Source organism: Tupaia chinensis, unplaced genomic scaffold, assembly GCF_000334495.1.
Source record: "Tupaia chinensis unplaced genomic scaffold, TupChi_1.0 Scaffold144447_1, whole genome shotgun sequence".
NCBI classification, from domain to species: Eukaryota; Metazoa; Chordata; class Mammalia; order Scandentia; family Tupaiidae; genus Tupaia; species Tupaia belangeri.
In genome coordinates this window covers 320,162-343,496 of record NW_006204306.1, presented here as the reverse complement: position 1 = coordinate 343,496, position 23,335 = coordinate 320,162, and positions in this window count along the sequence as shown.

Genomic DNA, 23,335 nt, shown 5'->3' with positions numbered 1-23,335 from the left:
TTCCTGACAACCTAATATAATTAGATTCCACTTCCATGACCTGCTCCAATATATCTGTTAAAAATCTCTGCCCTGTCTTAGTATGTCATGATGATTGACTCCTTGACCAGGCCTGTTACTCTCCCACTGAGAATATGGGGATCTAGCTCCTACTAAGGGTCTAGAGACAAAGAGAGACAGAGAGGAGGATTATAAAGGTATTTGGCTTCCCTTAGTGAATAAACCACATCATGTGCTATTATTAAAATTTCATTACTGAAGATAGCTAAACTTTCTGGAAAGGACATGTAGAAGGGGTAGATAGAAGGTTGCTTTCACTAGAAAAAAATATAAATGAATTCAGGAGGATGTAAGAGTTGATCATTCTCTGCCTTATTTTTTTTCTGCCCAATCGTCTCTATGCCATGTTTCAGAGTTTCATATTTCCCCAAGTAAGCATAAGAGTCCTGGCACGCAACTTAATTGGTACTGCAACTTTTGAATCCTTACCATTAAGTCTGGAATTGATAATTAGGACCAAGCCTCACTACATTCTCATTCAAAAGGCTGTGCTTATTTTTTTTTTTTTCAGTATGACCAGAGATATCCATTCAAGTTTTTAATTCATTCTTTTTTTCCCCCCATGTATGCTCTCTGAAAACATGAGAGCCATGGGACAATTAGTGTGATTGTTGCAATGGTGACAATGACTAAATCCCACAGCATTCACTTTTTCTCTCAATGCCTTGAACTCTACAATAATATTAAACTCATAACATATAGAAAATGACTTGAGTAACTATGAAGCTACCACTGAAGGTATTGATTAAAGTATCCCATTTTATCTGTCAAAGATATAAATAAGTCAGATTCCAAATTCCATATTGAGAATCTATTTCTTAGAATTTCTTCTTAGTCGATGCTCTGTAAGTCAGGACCTCACATGAAAGAGATGATACACTCAAAATTAGTAGCTAAGATAATGCAATGAGGTAATTTTAACAACTATTTATTAAAGTAACTTCAGTAAAAACAAAATCACAATTTAAAAAATCCTTTAAAAGGAAATAACAAAAAGACATTGCAGCACCACTAGACTAGCAATAGTGAGAAGCTGTTACTACCCCTTAGGGCTGTAAGGGCAGAGGAAAGGAGCCTTCTTAGAATTCAGAAATACTTGTTGGTGTAGTAGTGAAGTCTTGGACAGAAGATGTGGCCTTAGGTAAAGGCACAGAACCTCTACCACCCTGAGGCCCATCGAACGGGAGTATGAAAATAATTCTTTTAACTTCCTCCCTCTCCCACTCTTATCATCTGCTATGACCTTTCATAAGTTTTACTAAACTAGGAGCCAGGAACCAAGTAATTAAACTGACAAACCATGGATGTCAGGTTCTTGATTTTCATAACAGAGTGGAGAAAGATAGGGGATATGGAATATTCAGCCAATTGCCTTATTTATATGAAAAGTGAAAGTTTTCATATAAATTTATACAAATTAATACAAACATAATTTATGTGAATATAATTTTACATTAACATGCTCATTTTAGAAAAAAGTATAAAATCATCAATCATAATTTCCACCTTAAGGAGAAACAACAAAGAGTAAATTAAACTAAAAGTTAATAAACATATATGGACAATAAAAAGAAGGAAATAAAGGACATGTTCATTATGTGAATTTTAAGTCATCAGGTCTGAGACTTGAACCACAGTTGATTATGTGGGAGTCTAGCAACATAACCACTGGTCCATCTGCTGGTTCTGAACTTGTTTAGTTTCTAACAGTACTGTGAACAGACTGCTGTACTACAGAAGCAGCCTTAGCTGTAGAGAGTTACCTTGCTTAAAGTCATAATCTCAAAACATCCAATGGGCTACAAGATATTTTGGTATGCACAGAGAATACTCTGATGAACAATATTTACTCAAGTGTCCTACCAAGTCAATGGACATCTGTTAGAGCTTTGCACAAGATCAGCTTTTGCTCTATCCAATCTTTATCACCTTTTTTTTCCTAAATGTTTTGCATTTTCTAATCTAGTGGGCTTCTAGTTTATAGAAACTTCCCCAAACTTCTGGTCATCTGCTGATTGTTTTTCTTGTTTTCTATCAATCTTGTGGTTTTATTTTTTTCTTATATTTTATTAACATGTTTATTTCAAATGAAATTTTGGAGGGGAGAGAAGAATAGGTATTCAGTTGTCTCTTTGAATTCTTAAAATTATATTTATTTTGTACTAGCCACATTAATTATTTCCACTCTAAAACTGAGAATGCAAACATCATAGTATCATGTTCATGTAAGTCAGTTAATACAAATATATTCAGTGAAATGACAAGGCATAGTATCTTATTGACTGAAAAAAAATATGTATAGCCATTTGTTTTGGTACTGTGAGGCATATCACTTGTGACTTTCCTTACAGTGTTTAATTTAAATTTGTAGAATGTTGTTCTTCAGGAATACATTTTCCCGGTAGTTGACAGCTTAAATTTAATCTAATTAATCTCTCATTTTTTTTTTTTTTTTAGTCTAAGCTTGAAGACATTGGCCTTGATTTCTTGATGTTAATTATAGCTAACATAAACATTAAAATGAGCATTAGAAAAACTTTAAGTTCATGTGCTCTTTGTTAGGCAATCTTGCATGTAATAATGTTTGAAAATACAAGGAATTAAAATCTATTAGCAATACAGACTGCCCCTTTGGACATTCTGTTTTGAGGAAGTTCTAGTCATTATTGTCTACTTTATTTTTATAAACAGTAATTTCAAAGAAGTATTTTATAAAATTAAATTTTATGTTTGGTAGACCAAAATATCTCCTTGGTACATTTCAAAACACATTTCCTAGTGTGTTTATCTTCTGGAAAAGCCATTCTGCTAAAGTCATTAAACACATCATCACCATTACCACCCGGGTCATTTTCTTGTGCTTGAGGGCTCTGTAGGTTCATTACTTAGCAATTGCTGTACCTATAAGATGTATTTTTTTTTAATAGTGTTTCATTCTTTCTAAATACTTATATGGGAATCATGTAGTTATCAACTTCTTCTAAGAGTCTCATGAAATTATGTGGTTTGTTAGAAGTTTATTAAGTTAATATCTTTAGGCAATTTGAATGATGTTTCCATGAATAAGAGGAAAAAAAGTGTAAAAAAAAAAAAAAGAGTACTGACTCTTAATATATCGTAATCAGCTGAAAAGCTCAATGGCCAGGTCAGCATTACCCACACTTGCTGTAATAGCCAAAGGCAAAAAAGTTTTAAATTAGTCTTCACAGGGGAGGCTCCTAATTCCTATAAATAAATTTCCCAAAGATTTTTAGAGTCCTCAGCTTGCAATCTGTACATATTAGCATTTGGGTTTTGAGGCTAATTCTAAGGTAAAAGGAAAAAAGAAGTCATTTTCAGACCCATGACTTATCTAATTTTTCCCATCATCTTTAAAACTTATGATATGAAAACTATCTAGCTTTAAAATCTGTTATATCAAAACAAGTCACTCTTCTAATTGTGAGCTTTTACCGATTTTAGTTTTTCCTGACAGATTTTTGAGGCATGAGTTAAGAAATAAACTGTATTCTTTTATTTCTTTGGAACTCAATTTCAGTCCTCATTGTTATGATAAATAATTTTGTGTTCATCTAGCAAACCTATGCGTAGGAAATGAAACAGTTATTTCAGTGCAAGTTACAGATCAAAATGTAAAAGCACAGTCTCAGTTATTGGTTCATGGACAGTTTAATTTCCTTCATAGCAGTTTTCATCAAGGAAATAAGAATAGATTAGTTGTTCTAAAGATGGAGTGAAAAAAGCTCATAAAGCAGATATAAAGCTCAAGGAGGACTTGAACAAAAGTGTTTGGAAGGAGCTGAGAGTCTGAAAATAAAATCCTAAGAGAGTCACATTAAGTGATAAGTAGAATGGTTCCTGACTGGTTCCTACTGGCTGTATTCCATCTTCACTGCTACCTTCCGTCTTGATGAATGGCAGAGCTATGGAAAAACTTCACGAAATAAAAGCCTTCAGCTTTCCCCAGAGGCTATGATGACCCATTGCTAGGCTTTAAGTTTATATTACTTTTATTATTATTTTATTCATATAGAAAATGATTTGTTATATAAAATGCTTTTTCTGTTTTTAGTTTTGAACTAAGACATTTTAAGAGTAGAAAACATTTTTTAATTCGATTATAAAAAAGTAAGATGAGTTTAATCACCTGGGCCTGGTGATTAAGGCACTGGAATCCCATATGGCCCATCAAGTCGTTCAAGTCTCCACCACATAATTTTAGAAATAACACCAGGTACACAGGTTTCATGCCCAAAATCTCAGCAGGGTAGGGAGTTGGAGAAGGGATTGCTGTGTGACTATTTCTCAACATGATTATTTCTCACTTTCTCTCTCACTGTCTCTCTCTCTTTCTGTCTCTTCTCTGAGTGCACATACCCTATGGCAAAAACTTTTAAAAAACATAAATAAATAAATAAGGTAATTTTCTACTTGAGGGTTTTTTTTTTTTTCCTTTTTCTTTTTCTTTTCTTTTAAGGTTTTCAGTGAGAGAGAAAGTAAAAATCGCCATGCCTCCTGGCAGGGATAACCACACCACAATCCCTTCTCCATTCCTTCTAGGATTTTGGGCATACACACACACACACACACACACACACACACACAAACGTGCCCAGTGTGAGTTTCAAGCCACTGGATAAGAGACTCAAACTGTGTTTGGCCATGTGAGAGTCTAGCACCTTAACCACTACGCCACCTACAGGTCTCTAAAGTTATCTTTTTGAATGCCTAATATCTATAATGCTAATAAAACATGTCTATGATGTATATGAGAAAAACTATAAAACACCAATTTAAAAATTTTAAAAAACTGAGGCCAGCAGGTAGCATGGTAGTTGAGGCACCGGATTCCCACATGGCTGACCATGGTTTAAGTCCTGGACCTGGTGGCTTGCTTTCTCTGTCTGTCTCTGGTGAGCACATGTGTCTTATAGCAAATTAGAAAATGATATTATGAAAGTGGTAATTCTTCTTAACTTAATCTATAGATTCAATGCACTTCCAATAAAAGTCTCAAGAGACTAACTGGTATATATATATATATATATATATATATATATATCCATATTTATAAATATTTATTTAAGAAATTATGCTGGAAAAATTGGACATTTATAAGCAAAAATGAATAATAATAACATAGGCATACACTTTATACTTTCCATAAAAATTCTCCAAATGGGGACTAGCAGATGCCATAGCAGTTATTCTCTGGACTCTCACATGGTTAACCACAGTTCAAGTCCCAGACCTGGTGGCTTCAATAGCATGTCGGGCAAATGTACATGTGTGCCCTATATCCCAGGAGTGCAACGAAGGAGAAGGGATTGTGGTGTGCCCATCCCCCTGGTGAGATGATTTCTCACTTTCCCTCTTACTGTGTCACTCTCTCTCTCTCTCCAGCGAGCATACATACCCTAAGGCAAAAGAAAAACAAATTTTCAATATGAGAACAGGCAGTAGTGAAGCAGTCATGGAATACCTGTGATGCTGAACTCACATGGGAAAGTCTCAAGTTCTTAACTCAAGGTCTCCCTATAGCTGCCTGGAGCACGCACATGTGGCAGTGTTCTGGCCTGGTTGAGGCTGGAGGTGGAATGGTGGACTATAGTCTAAAGACTGTTGGGAATGCCTGTTTCTCTCTCTCTCTCTCTTACTTTTTCTCTCATGGAAAAAATAAATAAATAAACTTTTAAAACGCTCTTGATATGGGTACTACACTTTATAAAATGGAAAACTACAGAACTTCTAAAATAAAACAGGAGAAAGTCTATATGACTTTGGGTTTAGTGATGGAATTTAGATATAGCAAAAACACAATTCATAAACTAAAGAAAAAAAAAAGAATCAGTAAGTTAGATTGTTGAAATTTAAAACTTTTGCCCTAAAAGATATTGCTAAGAAAATTTAAAAACAAGTCACTTCTAGGAAAAACATTTGAAAATCACATACCAGATAAAGAACTTGTATCCAAAATATACAACGAACTCTTCAAATTCATTGAAGAGTTAGGGTTAGGGTTAGTGTTAGTGATGGAATATTCTCTCCTTCATACTCCTTTTAGGATTTTGGGCACGAATGCACATGTGCCTGGTGTGAGTTTTAAGCCACCAGGTCTAGGACTTGAACTGCAGTCAACTACATGGGAGTCCAACGATGTAACCATTACACCATCTGCTGGTCCCAAGAATGTATATATATTTTTAAAGTACATAGATCTGAGCAGCCATCACCAAAAAAGATAAGTGGGTAGCAAATGAGCATATAAAAATATTCACCATTAATTGGCCTCAGGCAACAGTAATTTCAAACACTGAGTTGTCACTAAACACCTGTTAGAATTGCTAAATATAAAAATAACTCTCATAATTCCAATTGCTTGACAGAATGGAGAGTAAAAGGAAAACACAACTCTTCTATGAGTTCCAACATTCATGATCTTCCATATTTATACAAATTACTTTAAAATGTTATATTCACACAAAAACTTACACAAAAATGTTTATAACAGTCATATTCTTTTTTGCTCTCTCTTTTTTTTTTTTGTAGAGGTTTTTGCTATAGGGCATGTGCACTCACCAGAAAGACAGAGAGAGACAGAGAGACAGGAAGCAAGAAATCACCCCACCGTGGAGATGGCCATGCTGCAATTCCTTCTCCTCCATTCTCCTCTTAGGATCTCGGGCATGCCCACACATGCACCTGGTGTGGGTTTAAGCCACTGAGCCCAGGACTCAAACCGCAGTCGACTCCATGGTAGTCCAGCAACATAACCATTACACCATCTGCTGGTCCCATATAACAGCCATATTCTTAACTACCCAAAATTGGAAGCAATAATAAAATGCCCCTCCATAGGTAATTGAACTATGGAATATTAAAATAATGACATACTATTTAGTAATAAAATTCCATCGAGTATTACCATCGCTTGAATCCTCTCAAAATTTGTTTGTTAAAGTTGTGTTGTTATTGTGATGATAATTAAAAGGGTAGAAAATTAATCAGACTATGGTTTTAAGAAGTGAGGCTTTGGAGAGGTAATTAAGATTAGATACTATCAGTAGAGTGGGGCCTCTATAAATGAATACTGATGTCTTTATATGAAAAGAGAGAGAGAGAGAGAGACCAGAGTTGACATACGCTCTTGGCCTCTCACCAAGTCATGATGCCATGCGCTACCTTGGACTCTGTAGGAAGTCCCTGCCATCAAGTAGACTCTTTATTGAGTAAAATTTTATTCTTTATAAATTAAATTACCCAGTCAGTAGTATTCACTTCTGTTTTTTTTTTTTTTTTTTTTTTGAGAAGTTTTCGCTACAGGGCGCGTGCGCTCGCCAGACAGACAGAGACATAGAGACAGAAAGCGAGAAATCACTCCCCAGGGGGGATGGTCACACCGCAATCCCTTCTCCTCCATTCTCTTCTCAGGATCTTGGGCATGCACGCACACACGCCCGGCGTGAGTTCTAAGCCACCGTGTCCGGGACAAGAACCGCGGTCGACTATGTGGGAATCCAGTGACATAGCCATTGCACTAACTGCTGGTTCCAGTAGTATTCACTTCTAACAACATAAAAACAGACTAAAGCAAATGTCAAGTCACAAAATTGTGTATGAATTTTAGCTGTATGTTGATAAAGAAACCATTCTGAAAAGGTTAATGCTGTATCATTTCATTTTATATGACTTACTCAAAAAGAGAGAACTATAGAATTTGTCAACAGATCAGTGATTGCCCAAGGCATGGGATGGAATATGAAAGAGCTGACAACACTAAAGACTTCTCAGATGGTGAAACCCACTTTATGATACTTTAATGATAGGTACTGACACTGGGGTCAGCAGGTGGCGTGGTGGTTAAGGGTGCTGAACTCCCACATGGGCAAAGACGGTTTGAGTCGTGGACCTGGGAGCTTCCATTCTCACTTTCTGTCTCTCTCACTTTCTCTCACTCTGTCCATCTCTGGTCAAATTAAAATAAATAAATAAATTATTATTTAAAAAAGTCTTAGAATTCTATAACACACAGTGCTGGATTATAATTTAAGCAAATTTTGCAGTCACCTATGAGGTAGGGTGATCCAAAATGAAATGAGACTGTGACAAAAGATTCTAGCTATATTACAAAGTCAAAATAAATCTGAGACGCTCTCACAATCTGGAGGAGCCTATGTAGTCATGTGTTATTCTAGATGGGATCTTAGAACATGAAATAAGACGTTAGGTATAAAAGTAGGGGAATCCGGATAGTCTATGGAATTTAGTTAATAATCTACTAATATTGGATGACTAGTTGTGGAAATGCAATCTACTAATGTAAAATGTAACCAGAGAGAAATCTGGGCTTAGGGCCTATGAAAACTATCTATATAATCTTTATAACTTTTCTGGAATCTAATGTTCTTCTAAAATAAAAGTTTTATTTTTAAAAATTACTTTATAAGACTCCATTAATATATATAACACTCATTACATTTTAAAAGGCAGATTTGGGGGACCATTAGGAGGCATAAGGTTTATATCACTGGATTCCCATATGGCTGACCAAGGTTTGAGTCCTGGACCCAGTGACTTGAAACTCACTCCAGGCACATGTGAATGAGTGCCCAAAACCTGAGAATGGAGGAGAAGGTATTACAACATGGCCATCCCCCTGGGGTTGATTTCTCATTTTCTGTCTCTCTGACAACTGCCTGAGTCCTCTGCCAGAAATATAAATAAATAAATAAATAAATAAATAAAAGCAGATTTGGAATTAACCAAGATCTTCTCTACCAAAACTTCTATTGAGTAAAGTCAGGTTTTAATAAAAATATTGAATAATTTATTATACTAGATGATCTAGGTATACTTTCCTCAGTGGTTTGAGTGAAACAACTTAATCTACAGGAGGTGTATATTATTTGTCTTTTCTCATTTTCATGGTCCAATCTAATAAAGTGATTTTTTTCTGTCCTGTAAAATAGGAGAAATATTAAAACGATTTATTAGATAAGTGACTTTAAAGGCAACTGAGGTTGTCACTCACTGCTTCTTCTTCCACCTCCCACTTGTGCTCCAGCGAACAATGCTCAGAAAGCAGATGTTCTACAGCAGTGTGATAGGGCTGCCGATATAATTGATGTCAGTGCCTTCTTTCATAGGATGGCTTGACCTGAAACTAGGCTCTCATTTTCGGTTGTTTAACTTTTTCTTGAGAGAGTGATTCTCTGAAAGGATTTGGATCTGAGTACATCGTTTGAAAAATGAATATAGGCACCATAGAGTCTTCATTCCTGCCCCATTCTCAGCCCTCCTGTCCTCTAAAGCCAGTGTAGTCTCTCCATCCCTTACCCTCCTAGAAATCAGAAAACAGTGATAAACTGGATAGTATGATTAGAGAACTCAGAGGAAAACCATGAGATAATAAATGGATATAGTTTTAAACGTCTATATTGGAATATGCTATACTGCAATAGAAAATCATGCCTTAATAGGTTTTATAAGTCTGAAATTTTATTATTAAATACATTTTTATTTTAGGCATTTTCAACTAGACCACTTTATTATTTTAGTTTTTAGGCCAATAATTGCTAAATATTAGGGCTGGAGTATCAGTAGGAAGCTAAAAATGTGTGTTTTCTGTATTTCTAGGATGAATGCTAAATGCTTTTAACCTATTTCCCTACTCATTCTTCTGTCAGAAGAAGGTCCATAACATTCTTCTATCACTGAGTATCGAAAATAGCAGGCCACATATAACTTATCTTTCTCTATCATCTATCTTTTTGGAAATTTGATATATCCAGGAAGGGTACATTCTGGACAATCACAGGGTTAATGAGGACAGACTCTATGTGGAGAGCCTCGTTATTAACTAGTGCTGCCTATGTATGTGTTAAACAGTTTGTCTAATTTAAGGGTAGGACATCAGAATGCCAATTTTTTATGTACATCTAAAGTTCATCTTTTAATATCAGCACATTTAGTAATAGTTTGTTCCTAATTTGTATTTGTCAGTCTCAATTGATTCCAAATCAAGTGGGGGAACACAAGGGTGAGTTCTTCAAGTCCCAGCTGCAGATCAGAGAAAAACTATTGCTTGTGTTTATTTATCTCTTTACTTATTTGTTTCCCATGAATGAGAGAGATAAAGAGAGAAGAGAGACACAGCACTCTAACACAGTCTTGATGCCATGGCCTACCCCGCAGCCTTCAGCCAGCCTCAGAGCACTAATCTATCTGTGTGTTCATACTCAGAGAGGTCTCTGGATTTGAACCAGTAATAGTTCTTCTTATCATTGTGCCACTATCTTTTAAACATATCCTCATTGGTTAACTTTCTCTTTGAAAATTAAGTCTTGATGTTGGGTGACTTATATCGTGTTTTGTGATAGCTGAAATGCACATTAGTCACTAATCTGACTGGCTACATTCCAGCGGGCATGTTGCCAGTGCCTGTCTGTATACATGGATGATGGCGCTCAGCTGTGTGGCCTTCACGATGTCTCCCAGCTTTGACCAGGGTGAAGACAGCCAACTTACTGAGCTTCTCCTCTCTAGTATGCCAGGACACCGGGAACACTGAGGAAACATTACCTCTGAGGACACAGTATAAACAATGACTGGTTTCTTACTGATATTCTGGTGCTTTCCTTACATTGTTATTCATACTCCAAACGAGAAAAATTTGTCTGCACTTGTCCTCATGAAACTCCAGCATACGGTGAACCCTCACTCACTCTCACCAGGTCTAGCTCATTGACCAGTTGGGGTTGGAAGCTGCTTGTCTTGAGAGATGTGAACTGGAGTTAAAAAATGAAAGGAAGATGGGAACTAGCAGTTAGCGTAATGGCTATGTCGCTGGATTCCCACGTAGTCGACCGCGGTTCGCGTCCCAGACCCGGTGGCTTAAAACTCACACTGGGCGCATGTGCGAGCGTGCCCAAGATCCAGAGAGGAGAATGGAGGAGGATTGCGGTGTGACCATCCCCCCTGGGGGGATGATTTCTCGCTTTCTGTCTCTATGTCTCTGTCTGTCTGGTGAGCGCAGGCGCCCTATAGCGAAAACATCTCCCCGCCCCCCCAAAAAAATGAAAGGAAGATGGGGCCGGCAGGTGGCATGATGGTTAAGAGTGCTGGACTCCCACATGGCCAACCAAGTTTCAAGCATCAGGCCTGACAGTTTGCTTTCTCACTACCTACCCCCGACCCACTCTGTTCCTATCTGATCGAATTAAAAGAAATAAATTAATTTAATTAAATTAACGAATTCTAAAAAAAAATTGAAAGTAGATAAAAAGTAATGCAGTTGCTCTTTTCACAGAATCTTCTTCTAAGCCCCACTGAATTCCATTTACTGTAAAATAAGAGATACGTATTTTTCTCTATGAAACGTGATTATAATCATAACTAGGATTTTCAATGAAAGTGAATGATAATAGGTAATGACTGACTTAAAGAACTGAGGTGTCTGGATTCAGAAGACGCCCATTCTGCTTTTCTCATCTCTGTCAAGTAATTACACAGATGTTTAAGATTCTGTAGATGCGATGGCTATTTCCCTAAACATCCCCATTTTATTCCTGAATAGGTCAATTAGTACCTGCTAATTGTTTTTAGCACATTATTTATTTCTTAATTGTCCTTGCTTGAATGATAAGGTAATTACTACCTTAAATATAGAGAATTTTGTCTTAATTGTCTCTTAACAATTGAAGTGAGGGAAAAATAATTAGAGTAGTAGACACTTATGTTCTTTGTGATATACTTGTAGCTAAAACATCCTGAATATGTTTATATTTAATGAATTCTAGGGCAGCAAAGTTTTATTTTACCAGTACTTGAGGGTATGACTCATTATTTGGACATATCAGTGTGTAACATATGTTTTAAATAATATTTAAAATATATATATTCAAAATTTTTTTTTATACTTTATATTAACTTCTATTTTTTTCAAGCATCTTTAAATTGAGATCTTTTACAGCTTTATCTTTTGGGGGATTTTTGAGCAATTTTTCCTCTAGGGCATGTGTGCTCTCTCTGGAGAGACAAAGAGAAAGAAAGAGATAAATCACCACCCTTTCAAGGGGGGAATAACCATGCTGTAACCCCTTCTCCTTCATGCCCCTCTCAGAATTTTGGGCATACTTGCACACAGGTCTGGGATCGAACCGTGGTCAACCATGTGGAAGTCCAGTGCCTTAACTATTATGCCATCTGCTGGCCCCCAGGCTTATCTTCTAATATCTGCTTATTTTTATTTTAGTTTTTAGTTTTCTAGGAGTTGCATGCACTTGTTGGAGAGAGACAGAAAAAAATTTTGGGCATGCATGTACATGAGCCTGGTGTGTTTTTCAAACTACCCAGTCTAGGACTCAACCACATGATAGGCATTGTGGACTGCAGTTGCCTCAACCACCATGAACAAAATTTTTGAATTTTAGCATGTCATTGTTTAGCAGTCTAAACATCTTTGCCCCTCACCATAAACCTAAGAAAAACATTTTATCATGATCATAACTATGAGTTTCAATTATAGATTAAAAGAATAAAAGTTAGGCCAGCAGGTGATATGGTAGCTATGGTTCAGGATTCCCATATGGCCTAGTAAAGTCCAAGTCCTAGAACTAGTACCTTGAAAGTCACACTGGGCATTTGTGCGTGCATGCCCAAAATCCCAAGAGGAGGATGGAGAAGATGAGAATGTAGTGTTGCGTTCTCCCCTCAGGAGGTGATTTTTACTCCCCCTCTTTCCATCTCTGCCTCTCTCTAGTGAGTGCACATGCTCTGGGGGGGGGAGGGGGAACATCTAACTAAATAAATAAAAAGTTAAATAGTTTCCCCAAAGACACAGAAGTAGTATATGGCAGAAAATGAACTCAAGGTGTGCTCTGTCTGCCGTGGGTTCTGAACCACCAACCTATGTATACTTAATCCTTCTAATATCTTTGCCTACGTTGATATGGAAAATTTTTTTATCAGAATTCCCCTCAAATTATGGAGACCAGTTAGTAACTCACACCCTACTGACTTGATGCTAAGCAAGCCCCACCTTACAAAATCCCAATCTCTCTCTTCATCTCTCTAATCCAGTACTTAACCCCAATGCAGTTTTGTGAGCATTCCCTGAGGAATCTACTGCTTTCCCCTTTAATACTCTTAGCTATGCTTTCTCTAGCTTCTTATACATTTAATCACTTAACTGAGATTCTTTCTTATTCTCGGACATAATATTTGACTCTTAATCTATGCATCTCTATCTCTTTGTCAGAGTTGTCAGTCTCTAAGGACATCTTTATCTGTATGTAAGTGCATTATGTCATTAGCTGGAATATTCTCCTTCTTGCCTAGTCCCATCAGGATACAAAATATCTTTAAGAATACTACAACAGGCTTTAGAAGTGTACTTGAACGTAAGTTTAGACAGTTACAGGAAATATAGCATTCTCTCTCCACCTTCCGTCTTTGCTTCCCAAAATAGATATACATTTTTTCAATGACCTGATAGACCAAATTGCTGCATGTTGATCAATACATAATTAAGTAAGACTTTATGATAATTCTTGGGGTTTATATTACCATCATTCTCAAACTACAATGCATATTATTTTCTCCAATTTTCATTGAAGGCATTGAGAACTGGGCTGAGCAAATAGTCTCTATATTCAAATCAACTATGACATAGAAATGGACTATTACTATACAAGAACAGATCATGGACTTATAGATTGTGATGGTTGGAAATACTAGATAGAAACTAGAAACTAGATAAACTCCTCCTCGTAGGATTTCATGTTTTATATTTTTACCAGTGTAAGCTAAAGGCTACAAATATATTGAAGTTATATTAATTGAAATAATTACATATGGGACCAACAGATGACATAATGGTTGCGTTGCTGGACCCCCATGTAGTTGATCATGGTTCGAGTCCTGGATCCAGTGCATGTATACCCAAAGGCCTGAGAGGAAAATGGAGGAGAAGGGGTTGTGGCATGGCCTTCTCCTCTGAGGAGTGATTTTTTGCTTTCTGTCTCTGTCTCTATCTGTCTTTCCCAGAGGGTCCATGCTTAAATGCTGTGCACATACAGAGATTATTCACAAGAGACAAACAAAAAAATACAGTTAAATTGAATTTCATCCAAATTAAACATTTCATGCTTCAAAGGACACTGTTAAGAAAATGAGGGCCAGTTAATGACCTGGTAGTTAAGGTGGTTGAATCCCATATGCTCAGATCGAATCCTGGACCACCAGTCTAAAAATCACACTGGGCATGTGTGTGTGGGGTGTCCAAAATCCTGAAGGAAGGAAGAAATGAAGGAGAAGGGATTGTGGCATATCCATTCCCCACTGGGGATGCTTTTTCATTTTATCTCTCTCTCTCTCTCTGTCTCTCTGTAGCAAGTGCATACACCCTCTGGCATTTTTTTTTCTTTTAAATAAAAGATAGGATGACATTTTGGGAGAAAAAAATTTGTGATAATATATAAGAGATATGTATCTTAGATTTTCAATGTTGTTTGGTTCTGGCAATGTCTGTTCTGAGAACTGGAAGGGACATTACCTGGGTTCTGGTTCTGTACTCTATATATTTAACCAGTGAGATGTGACAGGAAAAACATAGAAATAAAATAAGCAAAAATGCTGTTTTCTACATTCTGATTTTCCTTGTATATCATTAGACGTTAGAATAATCATGAGGAAGACAGATGGGCAATACAGCATTGGGTTATTTCTGAGTCCCCTGAAAATGCTTCCATAATAACATCAAAACTTCCAGCAATTACCTCTGAGTTGTGAAATAATTATGGTTTTCTTTCTTTCTTTTTTACTTTTGTCTGATTTTCTGAATTTGTAAAAATCATTATTCATACAATAAGAATGTATTACTTTTGGAAAAACTGAACTAAAAGTTTCATAATGTAAAAACAAACAAAAAATGAAAAATATTTAATGAGTCTTGACCTATTTTCTCCAAAACTGGATCAAAATAGCATGTCTAGTAAACATAATTTAAAGACTATTTAGTACATGAACATAGATCACATTTCTGGTTTTTCTAATTTGCATCTCTATACCATATCTATTTATCTATGCCTTATGTCTTCTATTGCATGCTATAAGTTAAGACATTTTCAGAATGCCTTCACCAAGATGCATTTTCATATTAAGTGGGTGATTATTTAACTTCACTAAAACTAATACCCATTTAGTCTCTTTTTACATTTACCTCCTAGTATTGAGTCTGCTGCTCTCAATATTACACAAGATGTTCTATATTAATTCAAAGATGATATTTTCTTTTAGCTACAAGAAGGTTTACTTCAAAGGAGAAGTTATATTTTCTAATTTTCAAAGGACATTGATTAATACCACGACTGCAGGAATGTTTTCCAAGTGCAGTTTACAGAGTTTATGCTAACTTTTGTGGTGGATGTTATTCAAAACATTTTAAATTCAAATGTCAGTGCCAAATTTGAACCAGTTTAACCAAGTCGTTGGACTGGAAGAATTTGATTGTACATTTGGGTATTAGAACTGGCATAAAAATGGTGTGCCCGCTCATACAGTACTTTCTGCATGCTATGAGCTGGATTTATTTTCCAGGCTGTTTTCTCTATAAGGGGAGGACCTGGCTACCAGTCTCATACCCTTACATAGTTTCAGAGAGAAGAGAGAATAATTGTCTTCCTTAGACTCAAGATAAAAAAGAAAGGGAAAAATATGTTACTTATTTATCTACCTCTTATTTATTTACCTTTTATTTACCTTTATTTCCCTCCCCTTAGGGCATGTATGCTGGACTAGGAAAGTGAGAAATCACCCCCAAGGGGCATCTTAAGTCCACAATCCCTCCTTCTCCATTCTCCTTTCAGGACTCTGGCATAGCACTGGTCCAGTGTGATTTTTAAGCAGTCAGGTCTAGGACTCACATTATGGTCAGCCTTGTGGGATTCCAGCACTCTAACGACCACACCACCTCTTACCCAGCTTTTACGTCAAGCTACCTTTGTTCAATATCTGAGGACAAAGTAAATGGGCACAGAACACTCACAATTATATTTCAATGAAAAATTTTTGAGATTACTTATTTCTTCCTTATGTGAGTAAGAGAGAGACAGAGAGACAAGCACCTCCAACAGAGTCTTCAGGTCATAATCCATCTCCCACCTCAGGAAGCCAGTATCACAAGCACATGCATGCAAGTAGTGTGTACTGAGAGTCCTTGAGACACGAACCCAGGACTTTCAATATGGTTTCAACATTGCAGAATGTTGAATTATTGTGGTATATCATGGCGGGCCATGATTACGTATCATGAAATAAATGTCACCTACTAATAAAAGAACTATCACAAGTACTTTGCTAATGCAAAGCAAATCAAGCTCATCTTGCTTCAAAAGGCACTAGCTCCTTTATTAAACTATTATGTGTCAATGTGAGAAAAATCTTAGTGTGTAGTAGTATCAAGAGAAATGCATTTTTAAGTCCACCTGAGGTGGCACAGTGATAATGAACACTCTCAATTGCTGGAAGCCATTTAGAATATCAGGGTTCATTTTCTGAGTTGACCTGTACATGCCAGTCCTACATTTGCTGTTTGAAACACTGGGGTGGGAGTATTGGATTGTGAAATACTGCTGAGGATGCTTACTTTTCTCAAATAAATAAATTTTTAAAAAAGGAAAATAAATGTATATTTTAGTAAAATTAACTTTAGTGGCATTTATAGGTAACTGTATATTATTAGACACAATGGATTCCAATGATAAGGACCAATATGTCCTCCATGTTTATACAAAAGCCAAGATCTAGAAAGACAACACTAGGAATTCTACTCTTACAGGTACTTTTGCTTTATTTTATTCTTCTACAAGTCCTAGGTTAATATGGCACAGAACAAATGCTTGGCAGTTTGTAGTGCATTGTCTATTGTTCCTGAAGTACCATCTGGCACAGCAATCTCGGCTGCAGAAAATGCTTAATGACCATCCTGACTGACGGTTTTAATGGATGCATCTCTGCTACTCTTGCAAGATCTATGAGTAATTCTAACCAGACGGATGACAGTCACAAATCTCAACAGTGTTCAGTTGTTTCCAATTCCTAAGACCTTTTAAGAATGTGAAATTTAGCAAAAGGAAGCAGACTGGTTAACAAAGCTGGAACATGTCCTCATACATAATGAAATATTCAATAAACAACAAAGGCACATTACTGAGAGCTGCATTCTTGTTCTGAGCAGACTTGCTACATGACTTCTTTACAGGAAGTGAAAGGGAACAACTTGTTTGCTTATATTTCATGTGCAGAAGCCAGACTTGCCCCAGACCTTCTCAAATAATAACATTTCTATCACAAATTTTATGTGTGAATAAAGACATTAATAATGGCAAAAATAGAATAGAAACCAAGGAAATCAACAGGAGATGAATAATAGCTCAAGTGTGTAGTTAGACTCTTGGAACTGTAGAAATTATATTGAATGCTAATTGTTGCCAATATGCTTACTTCTAACTTCTGCATTCCCAGCCCAGATACCTCTGATGATTTATAGAAACCGTAAGTCTACTTTTTCTACAAAGACTTAGAAATTTTATAATGGGAAGTAATACTTTACATTTTTTATATTTTATGGGGTATAGGCAAGTCTATTTCAAATATTATGAACCTAATCTAAATTAAGCCTAGATAAAGAAAAATATCATCTTATTTATCAAACTTTGCCCTGGGCTTTAATTGCCAGTAATAAAGAAAAGGCACTTTTATAACCTCATTGGTATGCTCACCATAGATTGCACTACAAAATTGCATCGGAATTAGAGTAATAATATTAAAGAAATACACTGAAACTAGTCAGAGTGTATGAACTATATGGCATGCTCACATTTTTGGACAATGTTATTGATCTTCTATATTTTTCCCTTGGGGGGGTCTTTTATATGCCATTTATTTGCCAGCAGTACATCGTGCAGATTAAAATGCCGTGGCTCATGAAGAAACACATAGGTTAAGAGTTCTGTTGTCTGAATATTTTCCAGTAATCTAGACTAGATGGACCCACTGAATCATTTACCTTCTCTCAGAGTTTTTCATGACCGGTGCAGTACCTTTGACAAACCACTGGCTAGCAAATCTACACCACTGACCCAAATGGGGATATACCAAGAAAATATAGGCCTTCTGTTGTTATCAAAGACAACTGTTTCTAGATGTGCAAAGAATCTACATTCTACTTTGATTTAGTTAACATTATGGTATATTCTAGATAGAGCCATGACAACAGAATTCTCATACATGAAAGCCTGACCTTGGCTGAATTTGCATACAGTGAAAGCCTAAATGATATAGATCTTTTACTGTCCTTATTTAAACCAGAGCAATGTTGGTCACTAAAAATTCGGAGTCATGAGGCAGTCTTGATCCATCCTGGGCATCTATTGAGTGTTAAAATCCCTTTCTAGAATGTACTAGTTGCAAAGTAGGGCTGTCTCTGTTTCTTATGCCATCACTCCTCTGTGCACTATTTGATACGATTCTAAGGAATCTATGTCTTATTTATTAATTCATGATTTAAAGCATATGTACAGCATCTAAACTGGAGGGGTGGTATATCATGATGAGGTCTAGTATGAAGACTGTAAAGCATCTCAGGTAAGACGTATTATTAAAAAATCTCATACTAGCTAATATAAATAGCATATATTCCTCTTAGTCTATTGCAGAAATGCTGGCAAACCATTTTATCAGTAATAGATTTGGATATATAAGAGTTTATATCACATCAGAATATGACTCATAAATACTAATAACGGTATTCACATATATACGTTTTGTACTTTGCAAAGGTGATCCATTTAAGAATGAGACTATATTTGTATTTTTTTCCCATATCCACCTCACTCTAGATTTGCATGTCTTGCATATATGTGTATGGAAGTGAGGCTGCATATAAGGACTTATTTAAAAGTCCATATGTTGAATGTCCTATAAATGTAATGGGTTCTCATAAATTTACTAAAATGTGCTATGTTCACACCTCACTTATCTCTCAGTGTGGGCAATGATTATGAAATTCTTATATAACAAAAACATTTTTTCAATGTAAAAGCATTACCTAGATAGTACAGAAATCACTTAAAATGTAACATATATGTCTTAATAATGATATATTCTGGGTACTGCATGTATTTCTGAGTGTGTATTATGTATCCATGTATATATTCACATTTATCCATATATATATATATATGTGTGTGTATATATATATATATAAAATACACACACATATGTAGATTTTTTTCTTCAATTACTTCTTTGATTTAGTCCATAATAATTTTTATTACAGCTATCATCTCTTAATTCCCCAATCTATCAGTCTACCATAAACATTTCTTTTTTTTTTTCTTTTATGAGAGTTTTTTGCTATAGGGCATGTGCGCTTGTCAGAAAGACAGACAGAGAGACAAAAAGCAAGAAATCAACTCCCCAGGGTGGATTGTCATGCCATAATCCCTTCTCCTCCATTTTGCTCTTGGAATCTTGGACACGTACACACACAAGCTGTTTAAGCCACCAGGTCCAGAACTTGAACCACAATCAACTACATGGGAGTCCAGCGACATAGCCAATATATCAACTGCTGGTCTCCACATTTCTTTTTCTTTTTGTTTTGGAGAGACTTTCGCTATAGGGCATGTGCGCTCGCCAGACAGAGAGAGAGAGACATAGAGACAGAAAGCGAGAAATCACCCCCTAGGGGGGATGGCCACACTGCAATCCCCTCTCCTCCATTCTCCTCTTGGGATCTTGGGCATGCACACACACAAGCTGTTTAAGCCACCAGGTCCAGAACTTGAACCATAATCAACTACATGGGAGTCCAGCGACATAGCCATTATGCTAACTGCTGGTTCCCCCCACCATAAACATTTCTATACCACAATGCATTACAAGCAATCTTTCTATATAAAGTTGAATACAAAAATATAAAAATAAATAAATAAGCCTGATCAAATACAAAAAGCAAAAATGAAAAACAAAACAATACCTTGGGTCATCACCTTGGAAATCTATTGAATGTTAAAAATCACTTCCAAGATCTGTGATTTTGAAAGAAAGTCTGGCTCTGTCTCTCCTACCTCCATTCTTCCCCAATTCAGTCTGCATGCACTGTTTGGAGAGTACACATACAGAAAAGTACCCTAAAGCACACTTCTAGTTCACACATTACCTAAAGAATAAAGGCTACATTACCTAGTTAGGTAATGTGGTTGCAATCCAACCACAGTTCAACAGTCTTGATTTTCTATTAGAGTCTCAACTGTGCCCATGTCCCTTCTGCATTAACTACCTCTATTTTCCAAAAGCATATTGTTAAAAAATTATTCTTGAATCTCAATTTTTAAAGAAAGGCATACCTCGGGACCAGAAGATGGCATAATGGCTATGTCGCTGGACTCTCATGGTTCAAGTCCTGGACCCGGTGGCTTAAAATCACACTGGGTGCGGGTGCGTGTGTGCCCCAGATCCTGAGAGTAGAGTGGAGGAGAACAGATTGTGGCATGGCCATCCTCCTGAGAGGTGATTTCTCACTTTTGGTCTCTCTCCCTCTCTCAGTCTTTCTGACGAGTGCATACGCCCTATAGCAAAAACTTCTCAAAAAAAAAAAAAAAAAAAAAAAAAAAAAAAAAACAGAAAGAAAGAAAGAAAGAAGGAAAGGCATACCTCAAACATATTCCATATACTGTTTCCTCATCTTAGAATGGCCTTCAGTGTCATTGATAACTTCTCCTTTCTCCTCATCATTCTTTACTACCTAGCTGCATCATCTACCATCCTGCAAAGTCTCCCTCAGCTTCATCCTCTGGTTCTCCACCATGTTTTCCTGACCATTTGCACTGTAATTTCTTATATAAACATCTGTCTTGATGTAAGAAAGGAGCAGCAGTTTAGCAGTGAGTTCTACTTCTTTTTTTTTATTCATGATAGAGTATGTATATGTGCACATAAGAGTGAAAAAGAGAAAAAGAAAGGAGAATCCTTCATACAGTCTGATAATATCATGATCCTCTTCCTCAGGTTCTCCAGCCTAACAGATTTTGGGCATCTGTGAACCCGCTTGGCATGTTTCCAGCTGAGCAGGCCAAGATTCAAACCATGGTCTTCATGTGACATCTTGCTTCTCTTGAGCAGTACATTAACTTTGCACCACAAAGATTACCCTTTTTAATTTTACAGTTAATTTTTGTTTTGAGGGAAAAAGCATTTTTATTATCTGTTAATTTGAGGTCCCAGAAGGAAGTAAAAGTATCATCATTTTCATCACTTGAGAATGTTCATGTGGCAGGAACACACGTAGAAACCAAAGTGAGAAAGGGACTCATAAGTGAACTGAAGAATGAGACTTTAAATCTCTTGATAATGATTTAGAATAAAGATGTCTACAAACTGACTTTTGTTAAAAATTTGTGAAATGCTAACTTCCAGCATGGAGACTGGAAAGGATCCTGAAAGTAGAGCACCCCAAGTACCCAAAAGGTTGTATCAACTCTGGGGACAGAGGAAAACCCACACAGACAATGATTGGTTTGGGATAGGATTCCCAAATTCAGGAAATGTTAGTTATGAAAAATACAGAAAGGTATTTTTGTAAGTTATAAAAGGTATTTGTTTTATTTATAATGCTTATTTTCCAGTGGTTCTTTGTATCGAGGGAGACTTTTTGATATGCTAGGTTTTCTCAGCTGAGAGGAACAGAAAGAAAAGCCTTTTGTTCATACTTTAGCCAGAACTATAATCTGGAAACTCATAGAAGCTGAGAAGAAATTTGAAGAGACAAAACTGGACTCATTGACCAATAGCCCGTCCTATCCCTAATTTATATTTCAGTCCTGGAAAGTCTGCATTTTATCTTTCTTAGAAATTTGGTAATATATTGAACTTTAGTTTCCCTAGAGTAGTCTCTCAAAGGTCTCTCCTACCTCTGTTGTGACTCAGTCATTTTATTTTTCTGGTCCTTTCTTCATAGATGCTCAGCAAGAATTTGTGAAAGACATAAATATGTGCTTCAATAACTTAATATTATGGATCTGTACATTTGATCATCTCTTTTGTAATAATATTCACAAAGTCAACTAAGTCAGGAGGGATCATACACATCTATACCAGAATACATAATAGCATTACAAGTGGCTGTTGTTTGTTGTTTTCTTTTTTTTGGTTTGCATTAATATTTTTTCCTAGATGTTAGGTTGTTTTTAATTTTTCTGTCAGAAAAATGTATTTTGAAGTAAACATCCTCTGTCGGATTTATTGGACATTTGGAAACTGGAGGGGGAGATATCAATACATTTAGAAGAGATTAAAATGCTCTAAAAGAAGCAGATAAAATTATATCAGTTCAGCTATTTGCAGGTAATTTAAGTCATATTTTCCATGATCTTAAGTGTGGTCCGATTAGTTGAGACTGACAAGTGTGTCTAGTTAACAAGGTCCTGTCAAGATCGACACTGCATTTTATATGCTTCATCAGGGAATTTTGCAGTATTAAAGAGGATTGTCAGTGTTGATAATAAATATAAGCATACTAATCAGTTCTTTACTCATCATCCAATATGACTCCATGAAATAATAAGGTTCTTTTATCCTCTTAAATAGAGTTAAATCAATCACTTCTGTATTTTTTTTTTATAATATACTATCCACAAATTTTTTTTTTTTTTTTTTTTGAGACGTTTTTGCTATAGGGTGCGTGTGCTCACCAGAAAGACAGAGAAAGACTGAGAGACAGAAAGGAGAAATCACCCCCCCCCAGGGGGGATGGCCACACTGCAATTCTTTCTCCTCCCTTCTCCTCTTGGGATCTTGGGCACACACACACATGCACCTGGCATGAGTTTAAGCCACCTGGACTCCAACCGTGGTCGACTACATGGGAGTCTAGCAATGTAGCCATTATGCCACCTGCTAGTCCCGAAGATACTCTTACAAAGAATTAAGTTAAAATATCAGCAAGTAGGCACTGGCAGATGGCATGGTGGTTGATGTGCTGGAGTCTGACCTGGTTGATCATGGTTCAAGTCCCAAACCGGGCAGTTTGCTTTCTCATTTTCTCTCTCTTTTTCCCCCTTTCTCTCTCTCTGTCATCAAATTAAAAAATAATAAATAAAATAAAATGCATAATAATTTTTAAAAATATCAACATAACATAAAGAATTTTGGTCCTAGGGACCAGCAGTTAGCATAATGGCTATGTCACTGGACTCCCATGTAGTCAGCCGCG